General features: G+C 46.0%; 1 long non-coding RNA gene across 2 annotated transcripts; it reads left to right on the forward strand.

The window, feature by feature from the left end:
* Positions 1–16,631: 16,631 nt before the first annotated feature.
* LOC147975822 (uncharacterized) lies at positions 16,632–20,483 on the forward strand. Of its 2 annotated transcripts, none has more exons than XR_015601086.1 (5): positions 16,632–17,162; positions 17,373–17,518; positions 17,633–17,675; positions 19,140–19,307; positions 20,013–20,483. It is a non-coding gene; the product is annotated as an uncharacterized LOC147975822 (long non-coding RNA). The 2 variants fall into 2 exon arrangements; XR_015601087.1 differs by having other exon boundaries at positions 16,633–17,162; positions 19,175–19,307.
* Positions 20,484–25,081: the final 4,598 nt, after the last annotated feature.

A 25,081-nucleotide genomic window follows, 5' to 3' on the forward strand; every position in this document is an offset into this window, starting at 1 on the left:
GCCGTCGCCCACTTCGCCGCCTTCTCCTGCCGGCATGGATGCCCGCAACCTCACCGTCTCCCCCCGAGGCCGCCGTCATCCTCACCGCCGCCGCCCGAGGCCGCCCTCAGCCTCACCGCCGCCACCCGAGGCCGCCCTCGACGTCACCGTCGGCGCCCTCCACCTCACCGCCGCCCGAGCCCGCCCAGGACCGCCGTTGCCCGTGCCCGAGCCCGCCCTCTCTCCCCTCTCTGTAAGTCCCCCACCCCTCCCCCCACTCATCTCTCTCTGCATTTTAGAGAAAAAAATTAGTAGAGCAAAAGTTAGTTAGGGTAGTAGGGTTTAATTAGTGTAGATGCTGCTTGTATAGTATATAGTGATACTAGTAGATGTTAATTAGGCTAGGGCAATAGTGGTACTAGTAGATGCTAATTAGATGTTTTTCAGTTAGGGCACTAGAGTTTTGCTAGGTTAATTAGGTTAGTAGTGCTGCTAGTAGTAGTGGTACGGTAGGTTAATTAGGTGATGTTAAATGAATAACCTAAATGATTGAAATTAGTAGTTAACTGAATTTTTTTCCTTTCATCATTATAGAGCACTAAAGTTAACTGAATTTTGTTCTATTAGTAGTTAAATGAATTTTCTTCTACACTTTGTTTTTGAATTAGCTTGCGAAATTTGGACATGTGGTTGCTCGTGTATATTTGGACACTGTTTCCAGCGAATGCTACTTAGTGGCCTATGTTTTGCCGGAATGTTGATTCATTTATTTTCCGGCAAATTTCAGGTTCTCGATTTTTCCACTTTTTAGCAAAGGTCATGCCGAATTTTTTCGTGAGTTTCGGCATGACTTGTGCTACAAACTAGGACATATCGAGTGCCCGTGATTTGCCGCACCAGGAAGGAGTCAACATTCCTGCAAAACAATAGGCCTTTTTATGTCATTATTCATTTTATTAGGTGTAGAATTAATTGACTAGATTTAATCATAGGAAACATGCCTAGCAACGATGAAGGACAGGGTTTTGGTGATTGCGACGACGCCTACCGGCGGCAGACGATTTTTTTAGCCTTACCGACGATCAACCGATGTTATTGCTGGGCCCACTGGTGGCATCGGGGACTGAGACCGACACGCAGACCGGTGTTGAGACTGAGACCGGCGCTCAGACTTAGACCGGCATTGAGATTGGCGCTGAGACTGAGACCGGCGCTGCCTCGGGGAGCGGAGCCGGTGTAGAACCGAAAGCAAAGAGGCAACGGGTTCCTAACAAACTCAGGACTACTAGAGTGGTGGTCACGAAGGTGGACGACGGCAATTTTGAGCCAACGGCGCCCGAGGAAGCGCGTCGATGCTACGGCAATCAAATAGGCTACATCGTACGGACAATCGCCACCATCAACGATGAGAAACTACAGAAGATAGAAAATATGAGGAGCTCCCTCCTAAAGAAGTTTCACCAGATATTCTTGTTCTCGGGCCGGAATGAGAATGATTATAAAGATCCAGATGAGGAACCGGCAATGAAGAAGATAAACAAACACGCCATGACCAAGTTTAGCGACACGTTGGCCGCCTGGAAAAATTGAGTGAAAGCAAGGATCATCGACAAGAAGTTACCCTACTCCGAGATTGTAAAGGATAATCCGACAATCACGGAAGAGCAGTTTCAAATATTCAAGGAGGCTTGCAAGGCCGAAGATGCCAAAAAAAGTCTAAGTACATGAAGGGGCTTCAAGAGAGGAACTTTGGGAGCCATCACCTCGGAAGCCGTGGTTACGGCGGAACTAGGTCCAAATGGGCCAAGGAGGACGCGGAAGTCGCGAGTCTGGGCATCGCAGACCCCTTGGCGGAGTTCACCGTCCAGCAGGAGCGTGACGTCCTCAGGGCCCAGCACCGTTGGGACCCAGTGAAAAAGGTTTACGAGACAACACCGGTCATTACAGAGTTCATAAGACTTCTGGTAATTTTAGTTTCTGATCAATTCGACTGCACACGTTAGTCATATTTGTAAACGATCATTGTGCCTTTTGCAGAGAGAGCCGCACAGGATTGCGGCCGAAAGCGACTCGCCGTCTGAGGCATTGGCGAGGCCCAAGTGGGACACTCCATTCAACCGGGCATTGAACATATTGAAACGACAACCGGTGGATACTCGACCGTCGTATGGACGTGTGCACGGTGTCCGAGACGGCGCCACGTGGAAGAAGTACTACCGTGAGACCACGGAGGAGAGAAAGGAAAGACGGAGTTTAATGAAGAAAACATCGACAAGAGGGTTGAGATTGCGGTTGAGAAGAAATCAACTCAGACAGTCGCAATAGCGGTAGCTGCCGCAAAACAGGTGGCTGTAGATATTTCTACTACCTTGGTTCCGGCCGTTTTCAATTGGACCAGGCAAAATGCAGAAAAAATGCAGCGAACTTTCCCCTTGCTGACTTCTTGGCGGGGAGTAGCTCGACTAGCGTTGCACCTGCAGCTGCACCTGCTCCCGCACCGGCTCCCGCACCGGACGTGCTAGGCGGTGCGTCGTCTTTGGCTGAGCTCGACGCCCTCACGGTATCTGTCACACCGGCCCCCTTCAATATAAATGTATAATCTCCCGTTTTCATTGCCTTTCGGATGTCTCACGTCGCAGACTTTTCTTTGTAGGCCGACGAAACCCCATGCACCATATTGTACACCATCGGCGACCAGAAGGTGGACGTGGGGAAGGCGACGATAATGGAGCCGAAGGAACCATTGTTCCACAGCCGGTGACGCGGAGCCGGGGAAGACGCGGCAGTGGATGCCCACGCGGAGAGGAGTACGAGGGTTCACCGGTTCGGCTGCAATGTGAGCCTACCGTCGACGCAGGGCCTAGCCAGCGGTGGGAGTAGTAGGGGCCGGTGAGGCCTCCACGGCAGCACAGTCGGCCACGGGAGGCAGGAGTAGGCGGCACGACCGACACTGCTTTGGGCGGCTGGAGCAAGAATACCATAGGTGGAAGAAGCACTATGGCCGTTGGATGGACATCATACGGTCACTGGAGCTAGAATCATTCATATTGACTAAGTTTACAAAGCCCTCCGTCCCCGTCAACTTAGTAGGCCCACATGTCAGCCTCTCACAATGTTGTGTCCCAGCTAGCAGGGGGAGTATTCATTTTTTTGTGCGTAATAAGGAGGCACTTCCTTGCGTGCGAAGATATAGCTGGTGGGTCCGACCTGTCAGTGGGGGGAACATTTTTTTCACGAAATACAGAGGCCCTTCTAGTGGGTCCTAGATGTCAGGTGGAGGAATCATTATTTTGCGCGTAATAAGGAGGCATTTCCTTGTGTGCGGCCGTGGACCCAGCTGTCAGCCTCTCCATGTAAAGTCCATGTCCGATGGATGTCGCTCATTGACCACGTTGAACATGGCGCGCCAAGAGCACCACGGTGGTGGACGATGGAGAGGCCAAGGAAGGGAATGACACAGAGCAAGGGAAGACACGGCAGTGGCTGACCACGCGGTGGGGAGTACGAGGGTTGACTGGTTCGGCTGCCGTTGCCGGAAAATAATAGGAGGTGTTGGTGAGTAGAGGGATAGCCAGGCCAGGGATGCGAGTATGGTGGGGCCGTGAGGCCTGCCCAGCAGCACAGCCGGCCATGGGAGGCGGGAGCAGGCGGTTCCGCTGGCGCTGGTTTGGGCGGCTGGAGTAGGAAGATCAGAGACTGAAGAAGCACGGTTGCCGTTAGAATGACATCTAACGGTCTGATGCTGGCAGAGTCGATTGTTGACTAAGTTTCTTTTTTGATATACCTTGTGTACGCATGAACTTAGTAGGCCCACAAGTCAGCCTCCAAATCTGTAGCAGACAACATAGAGCCCATTTGCTATTTCATTAATAATTTGCAGCCCATTTGCTAACTCTAAAGTAATTTATTACAACCCATTTTCTGCCCAGGACCACGGTCAAAAAGTTCAACCTTATTTTGCATATTTCGGTGGAGTCCAAATTTTTGTAATCCCGAAATGATAAACATTTTTAAGCACTTATTGATTTGCCAAAAAAAGCATTCTGTTTTTGTAAGAAAACAAGACGTGGGACAATTGAGTTGGTTTAAGGGAAAACCAGTGGTAAAAAAAATCAACGCTAGGAGGGAAAACAATAACAAAAATAAGGATGTAAATACGAAAAGGGAACTTTTGTATTTTCAATATAATGATACGTGTATATGTACTAGTAAAACTATAGGTAGAGATTAGAAAACGAAAGTAGGACATGGCATTTCAAGAGGAAAATAGAACTGGGCTGTGTGTTTGATTCAGTAAAAAAAACTGCCTGTGGATGTTGTAAGACAAAATATAACTAACGCTGGCAGGCCAGAGGCCAGTAGATACTTGCTGGATCTTTGTGCCCCGTTGTCATCATGGGCTAGGCCTGTTAAAAACAAAACCAAGCCTGGGCAGTCTACAGCCCAGTTGTAACTTGCTTGACATGAAAAAACAATATACCTGCTCAATAAATGAGAGAATTCTATAAGTACAGACTGATAACTGGGATGCAACAAGTATATTGTTTTTTCATCGTGATAATAAGTGCATGCACTTGTTTCAAAAAATTTGGAGAACTGAGAATTCAAATGGCAGGTGCTTATGCTACCCATCAAATAAAAATCAGGTGCCTGAAAATTCATTTCAAAACAAATAATTCAAATTTATATCCACGTGGACCCTCAGCATGATGGTTGGAAGCAATTGCCAAGTTCATACCGAAAGATCATTAACAGCAAGATCAACTTGCGGACGACAAGGTAGTACAAGTACCAATACCAAACTAACTTATAATCTTTTTAGTCTTGGCCCTAGTGTTCGTCTGGTAGAAAATCTTGCAAAAGTCCAGCTCCCGCTCCTTATTTTGCTCCAGATCCCCGAGCTGGTACTGGTGCATCACCCAGTTGGTCCTCTTCTGGTCGAAGTTCTTTTTTTGCGGGAATGGTCGAAGTTCTCGTTGGTGTGTAGCACCAGAACCTTTTTGCTGACCGCACTCCCACTGTATCTTGTGATGTGTCCACGTGCCCATTTTGAACGCCCTGGAATTGCGCTGGAAGAAATGCTTGCTTAGGACACTCAGTGTGATACCTGCAGTATTGTCAAATACATGTTTTAGTGTACGTAGTTGGCATTTTCATAACATCTTTGGCATGTTGCAGTCACTTGTTTCACTCTTTATTAACTGTCAAATTGTAATTGCTTCACTACGTCTATGTCTAAAAAGAAAAATAGAGCTATAAACAAAGGAATATGTTTGTGCAAGTAGACGGCCGATCGGTGTCTTACCTGGAAGTTTCTCGGGATGGGTGTAGCATATGCCGTGCTCGCTGTCGATGGTTGGTATGAACAAATCGATGAGAGGGTGTTATCTCGTGCTGTCAGCACTCACTTTGGCCTCAAGGTGCTCGATCAGCTCCTGATCCGTGGGATCAAACTTTATGCCAGCCGGCAGCACCGGCCAATCCTTCTTGGAGTTGCATCGGTTAATTCCAGTTATATGGTACTCAATGTATGATGAATCGACTGTTTTAAGGGAATGATGAAAGATTTTGATAGATAAGTGGTAGTACTCCAAATCTGATGTCCACAATACCCGAACACACTGCCGGGCTTGTGTCACCTCATGCGCTGCGTGTTGTCACGTCAATTCAATGTGAGGACATAATGAATAAGTTAACCGACGTATACTAGTACTGCTACTGTACTACTTACTAGTCGTATTTAGTGTCACATTTTAACCATAGGTTTAACTAACAAAATGTCAATGCATGTCACCGAAAGTTTTTCCATTGGAAACTATGTTCAAATACGAATAAAACGATATAATTTTTTGTGACATGCATTAACATTTAGTTAGTGAAATTTATGGTCAATATTTGACACAAATTACGTAGGGGACCAGTAAACCAAGAGGGAGGTAGTAGTACGAGTAGCGCAATATACGGTATAGAGGACTAGTACAAATTTAGAAATGGGGTAAGAAGTTACAAGGTTGTGCGACAGACTTTGTAGGCTACATGAGTAATACAAAATATAATTCCCATTGGACAACACTTTCACCAACAATATATATATATATATATATATACATATATATATATATATATATACAGCCGGTCTATTTTGATAATATTATCAAAATAGTTATTCTGATAACACTTCCGCAATGCATGCTCAATGCAAGTGCACGTCATTGTTTGAACCAAGTGTGCTACAGTACTGAGGCGAGTGAACTTCCCGTGGCAAAAAACTGCATGCAGTGTTTTTTCTGGTACTGTTTTCACTCTAGTTTTTAACCGTTTGTCAGAAAGAGGCATGTAATATATTGTTGAAAATCTATGGATTAGACGCAATTTCGCTATGTTGAACACTTTTCGAGACTCCTCACGGTTTAAGAGCAGTTTTGAAAATGGTGCGGCCCACAACGAGTGGCAGCGAGCATTTTTTCGCATTTTTTTCTAAATCGTTCGTCGAAATGAAGCAAATGATACACCGTTGGATAGATATCGTCGAGGCGCATCTTTTCCATATTTATTTCTTTCTCTAATTCGTTACGGTTTAAGAGCAGTTTCAAATTTACTAAATCGCGGAATTCGGTTTTTCAATTTTTTTCAAATTTTCAGCACTGTTTTTGCTCTAGTTTTCTAACCATTTGTCGAAATGAGGCGTGTAATATGTCGTTGGAAAGCTATGGACAAGGCGCAACTTTCACATGTAGAAATGGTTTTGAGATTCCTTATAGTTTTAAGTTAATTTTGAAAATCATGTGGTAGATGACAAATGGCAGCGGCCGTTTTCTGCGAAATTTTTACAAACCAGTTGTCGAAATGATTCAAATGATATGCCGTTGGAAATATATCGACGAGACACAAATTTTTCATATAGAAAACTCTCTCTAATTCCTTACGGTTTAAGAGCAGTTTTAAATTTACCGAAATGCGGACACTTTGTTTTTCGCGACACCCAAATCGACGTGGGTACTTCATCCGACTGAAAACCGCACTGCATCAGATGGGCAAGAGAACTGCATGGTTTCTTTTATTCAAACATAATTTTTTCAAGGACGAGAAAGTAGAGTGCACTTCACATCGGGTGTAAATGAACCACAACACTGTCAAGAAGTGAACCGCATTACTTTTTTTTGCTTCCGTAACAATTTTTTTGCATTACGGGATGAACAACATCATCCGGTCGACCGCACTGCTTTCAGAATGAAAACCGCACTGCATCGGACAGGCAAGCAAGCTGCATAATTTCTTTTGTCGGACGTAATTTTTCTCAGACGAGTTTTTGTTGTCTTTCTTTTTTAACCTTTTTTATGAACGAGAGTGGACCGCAGAGATACGGACAAGTGAACCACATCAAGCGAAAAATGGACCGAGACACAAGTCTAAGTGTACCGTATAATTTTTCGTTGTCTTTTTCTAACTTGTTTCACAGGGTTAAGTGGACCATATTTTTCAATGTTAGTGTGCTGCATCATGCGGGAAAACGCACTGCAATGTCATCACAGAGGATTGCATGCGATTCTTTTTGTTATTGTTTAAAATGAAAAGAAATGCATAGTACAGTGGAGCGAACCTCTAAAAATAAAAAAGTGCATAGCATAGTGAAGTGAACCTCTCCACACAATAAAATCGGACCTCTCTGTGGACAAAAGTGAACCTCTAGGCATATTTTTTTGCATGTCCAATGTATTTTGAGGAGGAACTGAAACTTGGATACAACAGTAGTGCACTTCATTTTCATGCTATTTTGCATTGTACAGGAACATAGCCCCGACCGGCTGCCACGCAAAACACACACATACACTCAAAACCGTCATGAGCACACTGTACTGCAGTGGGGATGGCATCGACAGCAACCAAAACGAATTGCGTTGCAGGAACCTATCTACGATTCGCCGGTGGACTGCAGACCCACGGGAAAGCAACAATTTTACGCCTGAACTCCCACCGCAACTTCTTCTGTAGGGGAATTAGAGAACCACGACGCGCATAATCGCCGGTGTCACGCCACACCCTGGTTCCCAGCGTGGCAGAGCCCGTCCTAGCCTCAAATAGAGCAACAGGAGAAGGCACAGCATGGCCAGCGCCATGGATCTCACGGCGAACTGCTAAACAAAACTTAGAGAGCTTCAAAAAATCAAAATGAACTGCAATCAGGCTGTTGTAGGCACTGCTCCACGGCGGATGAAGTCGAACAGAGAGAGGGACTCATCTAGGACCGTCCGGGGCTCTTCTTGTGCACTGCGGGGGAGGAGGAGAGCTATAGAGGGGGTCAGGGCAGAGGGTGGCCGCATCGTCGGGGGAAGATGCCCTACAAATCGTCATGGGAGGAGTCGAGCACTGCAACGCCCGCGCAACCGCACCACGGGCCCGGCACTAGCGAACTGCACGCTGTGGTGGTAGGCAGCGGTGTCCTCCCAGTGGAGTAGTGGAGTAGGCTAAAGCACGGGGCCCGATGCAGCGCTGTCGGCAGTGCTTCTGGGATAGAGGAGGGGAGGTGTAAGAGGAGTGGGTGTAGGGAAGGGAGCTGCAGCTACCGGCGGAGGAGGTGAGGTGGAGGAAGGGAACATAGGAGAGGGCTGACCTCGTCGCCGGCCAGAAGAAGGAGGCGGCGACGGATCTTGGCAGGATGGGGTCGCTGGTTCCTAGTAGATCGGCGGGGGTTGGAGGAGCTGCATAGCCGGCCGACGACGCCTCGCACCTATGGGTGGGGTGACCGGCGCGGGAACAACGAAGGAGGGTGGTGGAGGGCCTAGATCCGGTGGTGAACGACCTGGTGCTACCAGATCCTAGCTCGGTGTGGAGCAGGTTGCCGGCGTGGTGGTGGCAGCGGTGCGTTGCGGGGAGGGCGCCGCCCCTGACTCCGGTGGTGAGGCGTCGCGCGGGGGAAGGGAGGTGGTCGGGGTTGGGTTGTCTCGCCGGCGAGTGGAGGAAGGTCGCGGGTGGGGCGGGGTGCAGGAGATCGGCGCGGTTGTGGGGGTGGGGGGAGAAGGTGGTGCGGTGGTGGTGGGTGGGTACGAGGAGATGTGGGAGGAGTGGTGGTGGGTGGGTTGACCTATTTATTTTTTATTTCATGTCGGTCGGTGGGTGGGTTGGGGGTGTTATCAGAATAAGGCTTCGGTGTTATTAGAATAAGAGTCTTAAGGGTGTTATCATAATAGACCCACCCTATATATATGTGTGTATATATATATATATATGGCTTCTACATAACATCTCCATCATCATTATCAGTACATCCTACATAGGTGAGTTAGGATGCACTTGATCCCAGAAAGGTATCTATCCTTCAAACCAGAGGAGCGCTTCGGACTAACAACAGTACATAATATCCAACAAAAGAGGGTCATGCTACAACAGCAGGATACATGGCTTAGTCTAGATATCAGTATGAATCAAGTTGTGCATATTTGTTGTTGGCATGAACCACATCACCGCATGTCGGGTTTGCAAAAGCCATCCATCTCATGGAAGCTTGATGCCTTTCACACACTGAAGATTATCTGGCAACAAGCTGTGTCGATGAATCCCTGGATATGGTGATTCATGAAACCCATGGTATAATGTGTGAACACAGTTCCCCCAGGCGAATGGAAGTTGCATAGCACGGTAATCATCACCGGTGATATGATCGATGATTGGTTGGATGATCAAATAATTTAGCCCGATGAACATGGAGTGGTTGCGGAGGCTGTAAACCCACCTCTAGTTGAATACGCCTGGCCCAACGGAGTCGGGATCTTTCCCGAACACGAAGCAGCCATAGCCGTCAATGTCACGAATGCCCCAGGCATTGTACTGGATGTGGTTTGATGAAATGGTTTGGTCAATTTTTTACGTGAAAATGAGCATTAAATGACCGCCATCAGCTGAACAAGCGATAAACCACCACCCATCGGCTGGTATGATTCCAGGTCCTGGAATCATGAAGGTCAGCGCATTTGCGTTTGCTGCAACAATTCCAATTGGAGACCAAAAGGACAAAAATAAATAATCATGTTCAGAGTATGTGTGGAATTAAGATTATTATAACAGTGACACATATCATAGACAGAGAATTGTAATGCCGTGGTCATAATCATACTCCAAGTTAAAAAAATAAGCCAATGGCTTTCATATTCTAGCAATATATCATGGTTCAAACATCATGTAACAATGAGAGGAAAACCGATATGACATGGCCTACTCATATTCTACCATAGCACTTACTACAATTATCATATCAACTCTAAGCAATAACATGCGTTGTTATAAAAATCCTAGAAATGAGAGTAACATATAGCAATCATGAGGTTATACTCATAATATCTATTCTAACAATCATTAGATGCCAATTGTTCTCATATCTACTCTAACAATAACATGTGTGGTCATAAAAATCTAGGAAATGTGAGGAACATATAGCAATGATGTGGTTATAGACATACTATAGACTTGTTCGGATTCCCTCCTCCTCCACAACTCCGCTCCGGGAGCTGGAGGAGCCATAGTTTAAAATTACGGAGTGGGGAAGGAGGCGCTCTACATATTCTCAGATTTCACGGAGCGGGAGAATTACCGAACATGCCTATATATTCTAAATTTGTAACAATGAACATGAAGTCGTATTCATAAGGTAAAGATGATATGAGATAGAACAATTACACGACGATAGATTCCACCAGTATAGACAGCCAATCTATGCGTCGACCGCGTAAACGATGCCATCGTGTACTATAGCATCAGACATAAATGTTGGCTGAAGAGGATTGATGATGAGCCATAACCATGTATGGAGACCAGATAGACTAATCCCATGTTGAACATGGCAATGTGCTTGTAATCCATGTAGCCTTCTGATGGTGTGGGCACTTCGCAGATCACAACCTTCAGCAAACAGAGGTTGAGCCAAAAGCTCGACGCATCTCGTGCGTAGTAGGCACGAGTGTCCGGCAGGCCGCGAGGCTCGATAGCGGCGGTATCCAATGATGGAAGGTGATCTCTCGCTGGGTGTAGATATCCACGAGATGCCACGGACTACCGGATTGGCGGATGAGGACGATCCAGTTGGCCTTCATGCCCGCCCAGTAGTGGTCGCGCATGAAGGACATGTAGACTGTAGTGGTAGCATGTCGAGGGGCACCACGACAACCTCTGTAGGATCGTCAAGTCGGTGTTTGGGCCACCTGCGAGGATCAGACATTAGCAAGCAGGGTGTCTTGAAAAGAGCCGACCAGTTGCACACGAGTAGACGGTACAAAGACACCGAGCATGCCGCCAGACGGACGGTGCGGAGGAGGTCCATACGATTACAGATCTGCTCCAAGAGAACATCGGGGAGGGAATTCCAATCGCGGCTCTGCATGTCAGTCGGTTCTTCCATAGAGTTTTTTTGGGTGCTGAGTGACTGGGGTTTTGGGGGCCTGCGAGCCAGCGGGGAAGTGGATTTGGGCGGGCGAGCAAAGAAGATGGCGTGTATGGCCAAGCTGTGAGCAGGGGTATATGGTACGCGCGCGCTACCAAGGAAGATGGCGCGGGCGGGCGAGCAGTGAGCGGGGGGAAATGGTGTGCGGCCGACGATGGGGAAGAGAGGAGGAAGAAGAAGAGAGGAGGAAGAAGAGTGAAACACGGGTAAGAAAGTGCATTAAATCTCAATTCTACTAGTACTACTACCAGGATATACCGTCCTTTGGAGTGTAAATAGTTACGTCGATGACATGTGGGTCTACCTCAAGAGGACCCATATGTTAGTTAATGGAGGAGAGACGTGCGTGGTCGTATTTGTGGAAGCGTGCTCCACTAGCAAACATGATAGCAGTACTGGGTAAGGCTGATTTAGTAATACCAACACGCTGGTTCAGCTTATTAATTAAGTGTCCCATTTGCTGCAACTTGTGTTGTCACTTCACTGTGAAGACTAGTTGAATAGTTCTCTCTGTCCAAGATGGGGAATAATGGATCGCGAAGACTTCCTATCTACAGTATCCCTATGCCTGTACGCTTAGGCAACTCCCAGTCGTCCGCCTTGTACAGGTGCTAAAGCTGCCATGTAGGCAAAAAGTCTGATGTGGCAAGGTAATTAAGAGGAGAGAGATAAGTGTGGTGACCCCAGTACTGTAACGCCCCGAGACCGATGTGCCAGGTGTCCTCCAGTTATTTGTTGTTGTTACCTCGTCATTGCTTGCGTGTCATGCATTCCATATCATGTCATCATGTGCATTTCATTTGCATACATGTTCGTCTCATGCATCCGAGCATTTTCCCCGTTGTCCATTTTGCAATCCGGCGCTCCTATGTCACCCGGTGTCCCTTTCTACCTATTTTCCTGTGCGGGTATTAAACATTTCCGGTTTGGACCGAGACTTGTCATGCGGCCTTGGTTTACTACCGGTAGACCGCCTGTCAAGTTTCGTGCCATTTGGACTTTGTTTGATACTCCAACGGTTAACCGAGGGACCGAAAAGGCCTCGTGTGTGTTGCATCCCAACACCTTTCCAATTTGGCCCAAAACCCACCTAAACCCTCTCCATCATCTCGGTCGTTCGATCACGATCGCCTGGCCAAAAACCGCACCTCATTTGGAGCTTCCTAGCTCCCTCTACCTCTATAAATAGACCCCTTCATTTTCATTTTCGGATCTTTTCCCCGAAACCCTAAAACTCCTCCCTCAGCGCCGCCAGACAAGTCCGTCTCACCGGCGGACGCGTCCACCCCGCCGCCACGTCACCCGGCCAATGGCGAGGCAACACATCAGCTCCGCCGCCTCCCGCGACCAACCAGGAGGCGACACGTCGCCCCCCGGTCCCCTCCCCGCCGCCGGGCCCGAGGGAGCCCAGATCGGGCCCGCCCCGGGCCAGTTTGGGCCGCCGCCGCTCGCGCCCTTCCCCGCGCCTCACGCCCACCGCTGACGAGCGCTCCGCTCGCCGGACTTCGCCGCCGCCTCGCCGGAACGCCCGCCTCCACCGCGCTGTTTGTCTCTGCCGGCGCCTCCGCTCGCCGCATGCCTCGCCGGCTTCGTCGCCCCGCCGCGCGCTTCGCCCGCCATCCAAGTTCGCCGCCGGCGAACTACTCCGCCGTCCCCGCTGCCTCACCACCGAACGCCGCCCGCGGCCGCGCCGGAGGACCTCCTCGCCGGAGTCGACATCCGCCATCATCTCCCCCGCCTCCGGCCTCCTCGCCGTCGCCGGACCCAGTCCGCTCCGGATCTGGATCGCGTGGGATCAGATCCACCGGGAGTTGAACCAAGCACCGCCCCGCGTCCCGGATCTCGTCGTCCCGGATCCCTCAGTCCCGTTGACTTTCCCGAGAGGTCTAAAATTTCACTAAGTCCCCCCAGATTCCAGTATTTTTTGGGCATTTTCATCGCATCATAACTCTGCATCCGTAGCTCCGATTCGTGCGTGTAGCATATCAAAATGTTCGTCTCGATGATCACATCATTTCATCTCATTGTATCATTTTTATTTGAGCTCATCTTGATACCCGAAATGTTGCTGGAAGAGTGCTATGTGATGATTATGTCAGATCTGTTTCAGCAAATGGCCTTTTGTCATTTTTGCCATGATTATTGTGTGCATGCTATGATCCTGAGCTCTACATGTGTTTTGTTATATGCCATGAAATTTTTACAAGGGTGCATGCCACGTATTTTTGTGATCTTTGTGGTGACTAGCACAAGCATGCAAAGTAGCTTACTCCGTGATGCTGTTTTCAGGGACTTAAAATTTCACTAAGTCCTTGCCTTGTCATTATTTTTATGCCATATGTTCATGTTGATTCCTAGTGATCCGTGCCTCTTTTGAGGATGATCAATGAGGATGTTTTGTTAATATTGTGGTGCTCTACCCATCCATGTCTTTGTTTGCATTTATGGAGCACCCTAGCTTGACTCAATCAAGCTCTACTTTTGCTATAAAGTGTTCCTGGCAGATTGTTAACATGTTTAGCGATTTTGCCGAGGATGTTGCTATTGATCCTTGCATGCTATGTTGTTGTTCTTGCCATGTCTAGCTTCTATGCCATGTCTTCTTGATGTGTGTATGCTTAGTTTGTCATGCCATGCTTTGTAGTGACTGCATCGAGCTCGTAAACATGCCTACTTGTTAATCTGTTTTGCCATGCTCCAGTTTTTCACAAAGTTTGAGTCTGTTTATATTTTTGCTATGTTCACATGCTTGCAATTGTTTTCTCTGATCCCTTTTGGCTCATGGTCACTAAGGGACTTTTGTTAAATGCTTTGAGGAGCTTCATGCTATGCCTTTCTTTGCCATGATATGTTCCTGTAGCATGTAGTTTTCATGCTCTAAAGATTGCTTCCTGATGTTAAATTCCAGACTTGTGTTAAGTTCACAAAGTCTGAAACCTGTTATCATTTGCACTTTTGCCATGCTTGTTTGAACCTCTTAATGGATGAATTAGCCGTAGCTCAGTGTTCATCTTTTGTCAAGCATCGTGAGTGGATTCCTGCCATGTATTTTGTTGCCATGTTTGAGTGTTGTAGCATATTTATCTTGATGCATTTAGATGGCTACTTGCTGTTTATCGCAGACCGGTGCCATATTTGTTTTGCTTGCCATTTCCAAACCATGCAGCCAATTCTGGTGATCTCTATATCGATTTCAACCGAAATCACCTCCCCTTTCCAGTGGCACTCTTGGATTTCCAAGTTGAGGCCAGGTTCAATCATTCATGTCCAAATCATGCATATGCATCGCATACCACATCTCGCATATAATGCCATGTTCATGTGTTGGTTGTTTACTATGATGTGTGCTTCTTTCCGGTGTTGCTTCTTCGGGTTGGTTCAGGTAACGTCCCGTCTGTGAGGACCCGTTCGACTATGTCCATTTGTCTTCTTCATGGACTCGTTCTTGTTCCTTGCGGGATTTCAGGCAAGATGACCATACCCTCGAAATCACTTCTATCTTTGCTTGCTAGTTGCTCGCTCTTTTGCTATGCCTATGCTGCGATACCTACCATTTGCTTATCATGCCTCCCGTATTGTTAAACCAAGCCTCTAACCACCTTGTCCTAGCAAACCGTTGTTTGGCTATGTTACCACTTTGCTAAGCCCCTCTTATAGCGTTGTTAGTTGCAGGTGAAGATTGGAACTTGTTCCATGTTTGGAACATGGATATTTGTTGGGATATCACAATATCTCTTATTTAATTAATGCATCTATATACTTGGTAAAGGGTGGAAGGCTCGGCCTTATGCCTGGTGTTTTGTTCCACTCTTGCCGCCCTAGTTTCCGTCATATCGGTGTTATGTTCCCGGATTTTGCGTTCCTTACACAGTTGGGTTATAATGGGAACCCCTTGACAGTTCGCCTTGAATAAAACTCCTCCAGCAAGGCCCAACATTGATTTTGCCATTTGCCACCTAGACTTTTCTTTCCCTTGGGTCGGTCAGCCCAAGGGTCATCTTTATTTTAACCCCCCCGGGCCAGTGCTTCTCTAAGTGTTGGTCCAACCCAGAGCACCGTGCGGCGCCGTCCCTTGGCAACTTGGGTTATGTTGGCTCCCGTACGCTTAGCTTATCAGGTGTGCCTTGAGAACGAGATATGTGCAGCTCCTATTGGGATTTGTCGGCACAACGGGTGGTCTTGCTGGACTTGTTTTACCATTGTCGAGGATGTCTTGTAACCGGGATGCCGAGCCTGATCGCATTGTCTTGGGAGAAGGAATATCCTTCTTTGACCGTGAGAGCTTGTGATGGGGTAAGTTGGGACTCCCCTGCAGGGATTTGAACTTTCGAAAGCCGTGCCCGCGGTTATGGGCAGATGGAAATTTGTTAATGTTCGGTTGTAGAAAACTTAAAGTTAATCTTAATTAAAATACATCAACCGCGTGTGTAGCCGTGATGGTCTCTTCTCGGCGGAGTCCGGGAAGTGAACACGGTGTTGGAGTTATGTTTGACGTAGGTTGTTCTAGGATCACTTCTTGATCATAGTTTCTCGACCGTGCTTTTGCCTTCTCTTCTCGCTCTCATTTGCGTATGTTTAGCCACCATATATGCTAGTCACTTGCGGCAGCTCCACCTCATACCTTTTACCCTTCCTATAAGCTTAAATAGTCTTGATCGCGAGGGTGTGAGATTGCTGAGTCCCCGTGACTCACAGATACTTCCAAAACCAGCTTGCAGGTGCCGTTGAACCGTGCAGGTGACGCAGCCAAGCTCAAGGAGGAGCTCGATGAAGATCTCGTTCATTATGTTTTTCCGTTTCTAGTTGATCAGTAGTGGAGCCCAGTTGGGACGATCGGGGATCTGTGTAGCATTTCGGGTAGTCTTCTTTTATTTTGGTTCCGTTGTCGGACCTTGAGTGTATCTGGATGATGTAATGCTTTATTCATGTAACTGTGTGAAGTGGCGATTGTAAGCCAACTATGTGTCTCTTTCCCTTATGTCACTACACCACAACACTTAACTGGGGGCAATTAACTGCCGGGAGAAATAGGAGCATAGGGGAAAATTATCTGCCGGGAATCTTGTTACTGCCGGTAGTAGAACGTAAGGGCAGAGAAACTGCCGGCAGAAGTTGAGCAAGGAGGGCACACGCACTGCCCGCAATTATTTTCAACTTTTGGGTCATTTTATCTGCCGGCACAACTAAATCATGGCTCACTATCTGCCGCGACAGTCGGTGTGGCGCGAGACTAAAATTATTGGGTCCAAATGTGCGCAGACGAGGGGGAGCGCGCGAAAGGCCGGAAATTTTGCACCAAATGAATTATAGCCGCCGGCCCAACCAGATCTGCCCCAAATTGAACCCTATTCCACAAGTCCTCCTCCCAGACCAGCGCCGCCGCCGCCGCCCTCCGCCCTCGACCTCCTCCACCAACCAGTGCGCCCCCCATCGACGTACGCGCCTCACGACGCCGACTCGTCATCCCCTTCCTTCGGCACCGCCACCGGGGCGGGTCAACTATGGCGGTGCATCGAGGTCGAAGTCAACGTCGCCTCCCTCTCCAGCCCCAGATCCCGTGGCGAAAATCGCCACCACCATACCGGCGCGCTCTTCTCCATGGCACTCCAACGTAACGAGCACGGGTGAGCTCCCCACCACAGCTCCCTCCATCCCAACGGCACGAGAGGTGCTCAGATCCATCACGCTGCTCAGATCCGTCATGCTGGAGTCTCCTCCTCTTTCCCATGTACTCCTTTGCTACTTAGAGGAGGTGAGGTTGCCCAGCTTCTTTGTTCGATTTTCTTTTCCTGCTACCGCAGACTGCCAGCGACCATGTCCTCTGGACTTTTTTCTGTCCATGAGCTCGCGGAGCTGAGGATTTGCTTTTTGTGCCTACCTTAGCTACATTGCTTCTTAGCAAATATTCACCATCTTACATTTTTATAACTGATTTTCTATTTTGTGACTGTAAAACAAGAAGGCAGTAGAATAACTACAAAAGAAGAAGGAATCTGATGTCCCAACAAAGCACATGTGAAGAGCGCTCCAGGGAGAAAGAAGAAGGAAACAACAATCTTGCAAACGAATAAAGAAACAACAGCTTCATGACAAAAAATTTCATGAGTGGTAACACTTCTCTACACACATATAATCTGATTTTCAACACTATTAATTAGGAAATACATGGTTGAGGAACACAAGTGGACTTTACTGTACTTATATCAGTTCAATTTCTTTCAGGAAATCCTTTTTAATGGACTGATGGTGGGACTTGGGAGCAAAGGTATACATGTGTGGAAGCCATCCTTTGCATAATTTTATTCCAAATATATATACTTTCTCCTCTTAACTGGGGGATATTTCAAAAAGGGAGGATCTCGTGTGTAAGAATTGGTTGACCCTGCATTTTACTATTCATTATTATTTATACACCCCGAATGTAAAGTGTCACCATGTGTGAATTTATAATCAGCCATAGTAATCTTGATATAGATATACACACACACTGAAGTCTGAAAACAAGCTAGTAAAACTACTTGCTTTGAAAGCAACACTACATTTTATATTGAGTGGTACTGCCATTGCTGCACCTTTGATTGCTATATGAACCATGCTATTATTGAGACAATGGAGTGGGATGTCAATGCCATTGGTTTAGTGCAAATATTTAGTTTTTGTATTTAAATTATGAGTGAAAGGGTGAGACAGAGTTTGTTACTGCATTTACGCCATTTAGTTTGTTCAAATATTTGCTTGGAGCTATGTAAGTTTACATCGGTGACATAAATTATGCTTCAACTTTCATACCATCGGATACATAATAGTTTCTGTATAATTTTCAACTTTATAAGCAATTCAGCAGCTACATTGTTACAGGAAATTAGATACTCTGAGAAGCTTCTGCAAGATCTAGATATCATTTGTTCTCTATCGCTCGAGCCTTTGTGTTTGACACTAACAAAAATATAAAACGCGGGTGTGCCAGTGTCCACGCCAGCATCAAAAGATGCATGCCGGCCGGTGGCACAAATACCCAAATACGTATGTGTACATAAGCAGGTATTCAGCCATATATATATATATATATATATATATATATATATATATATATATATATATATATACAGGCTGATGCATGCGTCACTGCTTTACAAAAAAACCGTATTGATCCGTGCATTTTGGTCCTTGTAAGACTAGGCTGGCGAATCATCTGACCGTCACATCCCCACTAATGCATCGCTTTAATCAATCCACTAACTTATACACGCACGTCTTGCCTCTACGTACATCTGCATGGCATTTTTTTAGTTGTGCATGGCATAATATTTAAATCTGTATGGGCACTCCTTGCTCCATAGATATGTTCTCAAGCTTCTCCCAAGCTTGTTAGGAAAAGAGAATATTGGGACAAAATATTTTCGTACTATTTCTAGTATGAATTCTCATCGAACACTGTGCTTGTGAATGTGCTTCAGTTCAATGGATAACTCCAAAAACCTGTACCTAATTTGATCCTGATAGCATTTTCTTCAGGTGGTAACACTTGTCTCAGTTATTACAGTAACTTTGTCAATGTAGAGTTGTTTTGCAGTTTGCACTATTAGAAGTATCTCCTAGATAAAAAATATTCTATAACCAAACATGATTAATACATGTGTTGTGTTTGATATAGATTTGTAGCTTATATCATTTATATAATACATCAGTTTTTCAATTGTATATTTATATGGGTTGTTCATTAACTAAGGCCCTATTCGGATCCCCTCCGCTCCCCTACTGCAGCTCCCGGAGCGGAGGGAGTGCCAGCACAATCGCGCGGAGCGGAGTTGAGAATCTGGAGAGCTTCCGAACAGGCAGTAACTTTTGCACAAATTTGGTTACGAGTCATTGCTTTTCGCACAAATTTGGTCATGGGGTAATCAATCCAGAATCTCAACATTCTAGCATTTTGCACAAATTTGTGAAGTTCGACTTCTTAGTGTCATGGCTCACAACTAAATGTTCCAGGATTATTATATAGCAGAACTCAGATGTGAAAATCAAACTACTTTTGCTTGATCCTATTGAGTATGAACATGAAACAATGCTTGCCTGTGCTTTCAGCTACTGTTCCTAATTCACCACACATTGTGCTATCTTTCATTCAATTAAATGTATAACCTTGCTTTTCATTTGATTCGTACAACAACTGCATCTTGCTTCCAGAATTTCTTCATGTTCCTGTATAATCTATCTCTCATAATTATATACACATTATGCCTGAACCTGTGTTGTTTGTGTGAAAGGAAACATCTCTAGTATTTTCAAATGTTTATACATAGCTTGAACTATATTGGAAGGTATCAATGTTTGTGAATTAATACTAAAGCCACAATAATATTGGTATAGATATATATGTGAAGCTTGAAAATACGCCAGTAGGAATACATGTCAGCTGCCATATGTAGTTGTAAGCTACTTGCTTTAAAAACATCACTATGGTTTGCTTTTTGCTTGCAAAATGATTATTATGCAAGCATGTATTTGCTGTCTGAGCCTATATCCTTTGTTTGTGTGCTACAGTACATATCATTTACCAAAGTTATTAGCTCATGGCATTTGAACCATCTTATCTATTCAGGTTGGCATCATCACTGGAAGATGTTTCTACATGATGTTTCTTCTCTTCGTATTAACATCTTAAAAGCATTACAAATTCGTAACTCTTCTGCTGGAGACATGTGGCCATCTTCGAATAATGCAGTTTCATTGGATGGTGTGAGTTTGGTATTCAGATGAATATGTTAATTCCATCAAAGAAACAACTTGAACAGAAATGTACAAAAGAGTAATCACGCAACTTGTATTCGTGGACATGGCTACAGCTATGCACTAAAGTTAAACCATTTGTGTAGCTCAGTCTAAGGACACAAAATCTTATCGTCTTATGTAAATTTTGTTAACCGTTGTAGCTAGATGCTACTAAACACATGTACGGAAATAAGCTTATTCGTACTGAACTTTTAGTTTGTGAATGTTTTTGAAAGTTTAAGGTTTTGGGTGAGGTATATATGGAACTTTGATTGAAGTGTATAATTTGAGTGTTCTTTCTTGGTTTCCTGACATAGTGAATGGATATTGAATGCTAGTGAAATCAAAGTGACGACAAACATAGTGAATGGATATTGAATGCTAGTGAAATCAAAGTGATGGCAAACAAACTGCCGGGTAGACATGTTTGTGCTGGCAGTTCCACTGCCGGTAATAGTAGTTCATGTGCTACTGCCAGTCTGCCGGGAGAAAATTAACTGCCGGCAAATGCATGTGTCCTGGCAGATAAACTGCCAGGAAAATTTTATATGCCGAGAGAACTAATCCCCGGCAGCCGTTCTTGTGGCAGTTCTATCTGCCGGGAGAACCCGGCAGTTTATCTGACCTCTTAATGGCTTTCTCCTGGCATATTACATGCCATTACATCGGTGTTGTGGTGTAGTGTGTATTACTAGGGTTGTGTGAAGATTACCTCAGTTGCGACATTGCTTTCAATGCGGTTATGCCTCTAAGTCGTGCTTCGACACGTGGGAGATATAGCCGCATCGAGCATCGAGGGCGTTACAAATACTAAGCGCGAGAACCTAGACAAAAGACTTAAAATGGAAGAATCCCACTAATGCATGAAGAACTTTAGTTACAAAATCATTAAATAAAGGATGCTTAGCATCAACAAGTTAAGAACCTATGCATCGGGAGCTTTAGTTGCTAAAGTTTTTAATGTGCTTAGCACCCCATGTAAGCACCGATGCATTGGAAGTAGCCTCATCATGTCCAACAAGATGAAACATAGGCCAAGGCACCTGGCGCCAATAATGTGGGAGTACTAGTATTACCTCCTTTCCAGTTTATAGGGCTCAATTCAAAAATCTCATCAACCAAGGTAGACGATGAGTGGTGGAATAATTTTTATAGTTTGCAAAAGCACTCAATTAATGCACTCATTTTCCTCAAAAAATTATGTTTACCAATGCATTAATTTTGTGTCAAACTTTGACCATCTACTCCCTCCATCCAGGTGAATAAGTCATCTTTGGTTGTGCACCGTGACCAAGGAGGGAAAAACAAGAGAACTTAATGTTTATCTGCTACTCCTTTCATTCCTAAATATTGTACATACGGATGTATGTAGACATATTTTAGAGTGTAGATTCACTCATTTTGCTCCGTACGTAGTCACTTGTTGAAATCTCTAGAAAGACAAATACTCCATATCTGGGAACAGAGGGAGGCTTTTACTCCGTATTTGGGAACAGAGGGAGTATCATCATATGTAGGGAACATAGGAAGCTTGAAATATGAACATGTCAATGGGAGGGAGTAAAAGCCTCATGCATGCATGCATGCAAGATGCAACACTCACACATACACAAGGACACACACAACACTCACGCACCCATGCGACACACAACACACGATGCAATACACAGGCTCATGCTCAAGTGAGCAACCTACTCCCTATGTCCGTGAAAGACTGTACATTTAGAGATTTACACATTGACCAGGGCATAATTAACGCCCAAAAGTAGCAGACTTATGTGTGCATGCGACCATTGAGAGAAGAAGATTAAATGAAGGTTGTTGCATGCTGTAATTAAGGATAGACATGTAGGCTATAGCTAGAGCACAATTTGGTGCATCAGTCAATCAATATCGATTTTAGATTAAAGGCTAAATGCATTGGAAGTGTAGATGTACACTCTTTGTTTTTAGCCGATGTACACTCTTTGTTGGAAGACTGAGGGAGTACACATGCATGCACTCACATACACAGTCAGGGTGGTTCGCGCGCAAGAGTTGGACTCCTATCGTGCCTGCGTAAAGTTTTGTTTAACTGATTTCTTTGCTCTGCCAACTGACAGGTGGGACCCAGAAAACAGGTGACAATTTAACCTGTCAACAAAGTGCCACGTTGACTATGTGGCTGGTTAGTAGGGTGCAATATGGTGCTCTATGATGAGCTAGTGATCGTATAATCACCGCAAAACAATATATAGTGACCGTAAAGAGCGTATTGTTACATACGTTGACCGCCAATGTATTTTCTCGTTTCAAATTAAGCCATATGAACCTGAAAGGACTAGTACTAGTACTGCTTTGATGTGTCCCGTCAAATCACCGAAGGAAGAGAAGCGTGCTTACTACGTTTCTCCCTCGCCCACGCGCGCGGTGGCTCGCAGGACGAGGAGAGGGTTTTGACTACAGCGCCCTCTCCCTCTCGCTCACCCTCGCGGTGGACGTGCAGCCGTTCAATCGGTGTCAGATTGCCAGAAGCATATTGTACTGTAGTATCATCATTGTTGGGCCTTCCGAAGAGGCAAAGAGCCAAGTGCAAGAGGTTCACACGAGTACAAACTGTTGAACCTCCCGAAGAGGCAAAGAGCCAAGTACAAGGTTTTATAGGAGTTGTCGTCCTAGTAGGAGTATTACAACTATAGCGAACGATGCTACTGTATGATGCCGCCACGTCACCTATATCCAAAGATGTGCCACCTTTTTTCTCTCAAAGAGCGTGTTGGAGCCCTTGCAACAACCACACAAGTCGCACGTACACATAACACATTTACTAGTAATAAATTCTAAAGGACAAATGACAGTATCCCACACAAGTTCATCTACAATTCATGTGATAAATTTGTGCACGACTAGTTTACATATATTCACAGCGCTACCGTTCATAATTTACCATACCCCACTTACACGTTATAGATGGGCTACATGTCCTCCTCTAGGTTCCAGTCGTAGGTGTTCTTCATGGATGGCACGATCCATAGCGGTGGGCAACGGGAATCATTGTCGCAACTTTCGAGTCCGGTTCCACACGATTGAGAGTCATCCAAGCTGAAGCGGCACAAATCTGGGATAGCATGTCCCGACACGTCGTTCATCCGGTGGTGCGCACTAAAGACACAACCATGCTTCATGAACGGCAGGCCTTCAGGGTCGTGCACGGATGGTGGCATCCGCTTCAAAATGGGTTAGCTGTCCCCAATGAAAAGCGAGTCCTCGCCAAGAGTATTCCTCGGCACCCACGTAGCATCACGGGGGTAGAACTTGGCGCCGTTCATCTGGTACACGCGGCATCTCAGATCTGGAGACATGGTGACGTACACAGTCAAGCTCCATGCATAATAATGTTGTGCTCAAATATGGCGGTCAGTAATACTATGCAGCAAATAGTACTACTCCGGTATAGAGGAAGTAAAATAACCGGCTTATTATATATAGCCACTCTTGGTTACATGGATGAGATAGTAAGACATGGAAAAATGAAAATGGTGGCAGCTAGTGGGTTCAAGTCTTCAAGGGCCTAGCTAGCTATACGCGTCCTCCAAGGTAAAAAGTACTCCTGCTAGTACTAGTAAGTAAGCAGTACAACAACAAAAGAGAAGGCGAGAGAGTTAAAAAATATAATACTAAATGGAATACCTGGGTAGATGGTGACGGTCCGATCGTGGTAGATTGTGTGACCATGTTGCACATCAGTGGTACCATGTGTAACGACTGCTAAGATAGTTGATCCCAATATGCCAAAGTCAGCTACAAGATTCCAGGTTAGACCAAATCGCGGATGCAAATGCACATCCAGGATTGACGATCTTATTTTGATGGGGGGATGACTAGTCCCTGCAAAATAATGGAGTACCGTAGGGATGCAAATGATGGTTTGTGCATTCCGTTTGTAATCTCCCATACCGTAGGATGGCAACCAGATGAAACAAGTCACCTGGTTTGTCACCGCGAAGATGCGGCCTAGATGGCGCACGACGTCTTCGAACATGTAGGGGTACAAATCTGTCGCGGCCAACATGCGCCAGCCTCTACCGTTACTGCCTCTTGCATTGATGGCAATCCTTATGTTGAACACCACGATGAGATAGTAATCGTTGTAGCCGCGTCGCTTTGTCGGAGGGTCCGCAATTGCTATCTTCTTCAATCTCATGTAGGTATCATCATACGTATTCAAGCGCAGCTAGTCTGGAAGGCCGATCCCAATGGTTGAGAAGGGGTCTACGAGAATGGCCGCACTGCTATGGATGTTGTGCAAAATGATGGTGGTGTCCGGCCGGAGGTATGAAAGCTAATTTTCGTTGGCACCGACCCAGACCTATATATAAGACGATGGGCAGCGGAGAAATTACGAGATGGAAATGGAATAACTAAGTACTACATGATCAAACTCCATGACTGACCTGCTCATCGGATGAAATCTTACTACCTCTCAACATCGGCAACTCTAGCGGAGTCAACATGCAACCATGGCTAGGGAGTGGTGGACTGTTTGAAGGATTGTTGTCGGGGGTGTCGTTCGACATATGCCAAAGGATGGCTTATCGTGGAGGGGGCTAATAAGACGTCGTCAGTGCCAGGAAACAGGATGAGGCGAAGACATGCACGCCGGCGGATCTTATCCAGGTTCAGGACTCTCCTAGGAGCTACACCCCTAGTCCTACTCTGCGGGGTCTCTGCATGATCACTATCTCAACAAGTGCTACAAGTTGCTCCTTGAGCTGTTTTCCTAGAGGAGGAAGAAGGGCAGGGCTAGCTCTCTACTCTCTCTATGTGTGGGCGTGTTTGCTAAAGATCTAAACCCTTTGCATGGGTGCCCTGGGGGGTCTATATAGGCCTACCCCCTAGGGGTACAATGGTAAACTGGCC

The sequence above is a fragment of the Triticum urartu genome, chromosome 4A (assembly GCF_056163025.1).
Source record: "Triticum urartu cultivar PI428250 chromosome 4A, HENAU_Tu73, whole genome shotgun sequence".
Taxonomy (NCBI): Eukaryota; Viridiplantae; Streptophyta; class Magnoliopsida; order Poales; family Poaceae; genus Triticum; species Triticum urartu.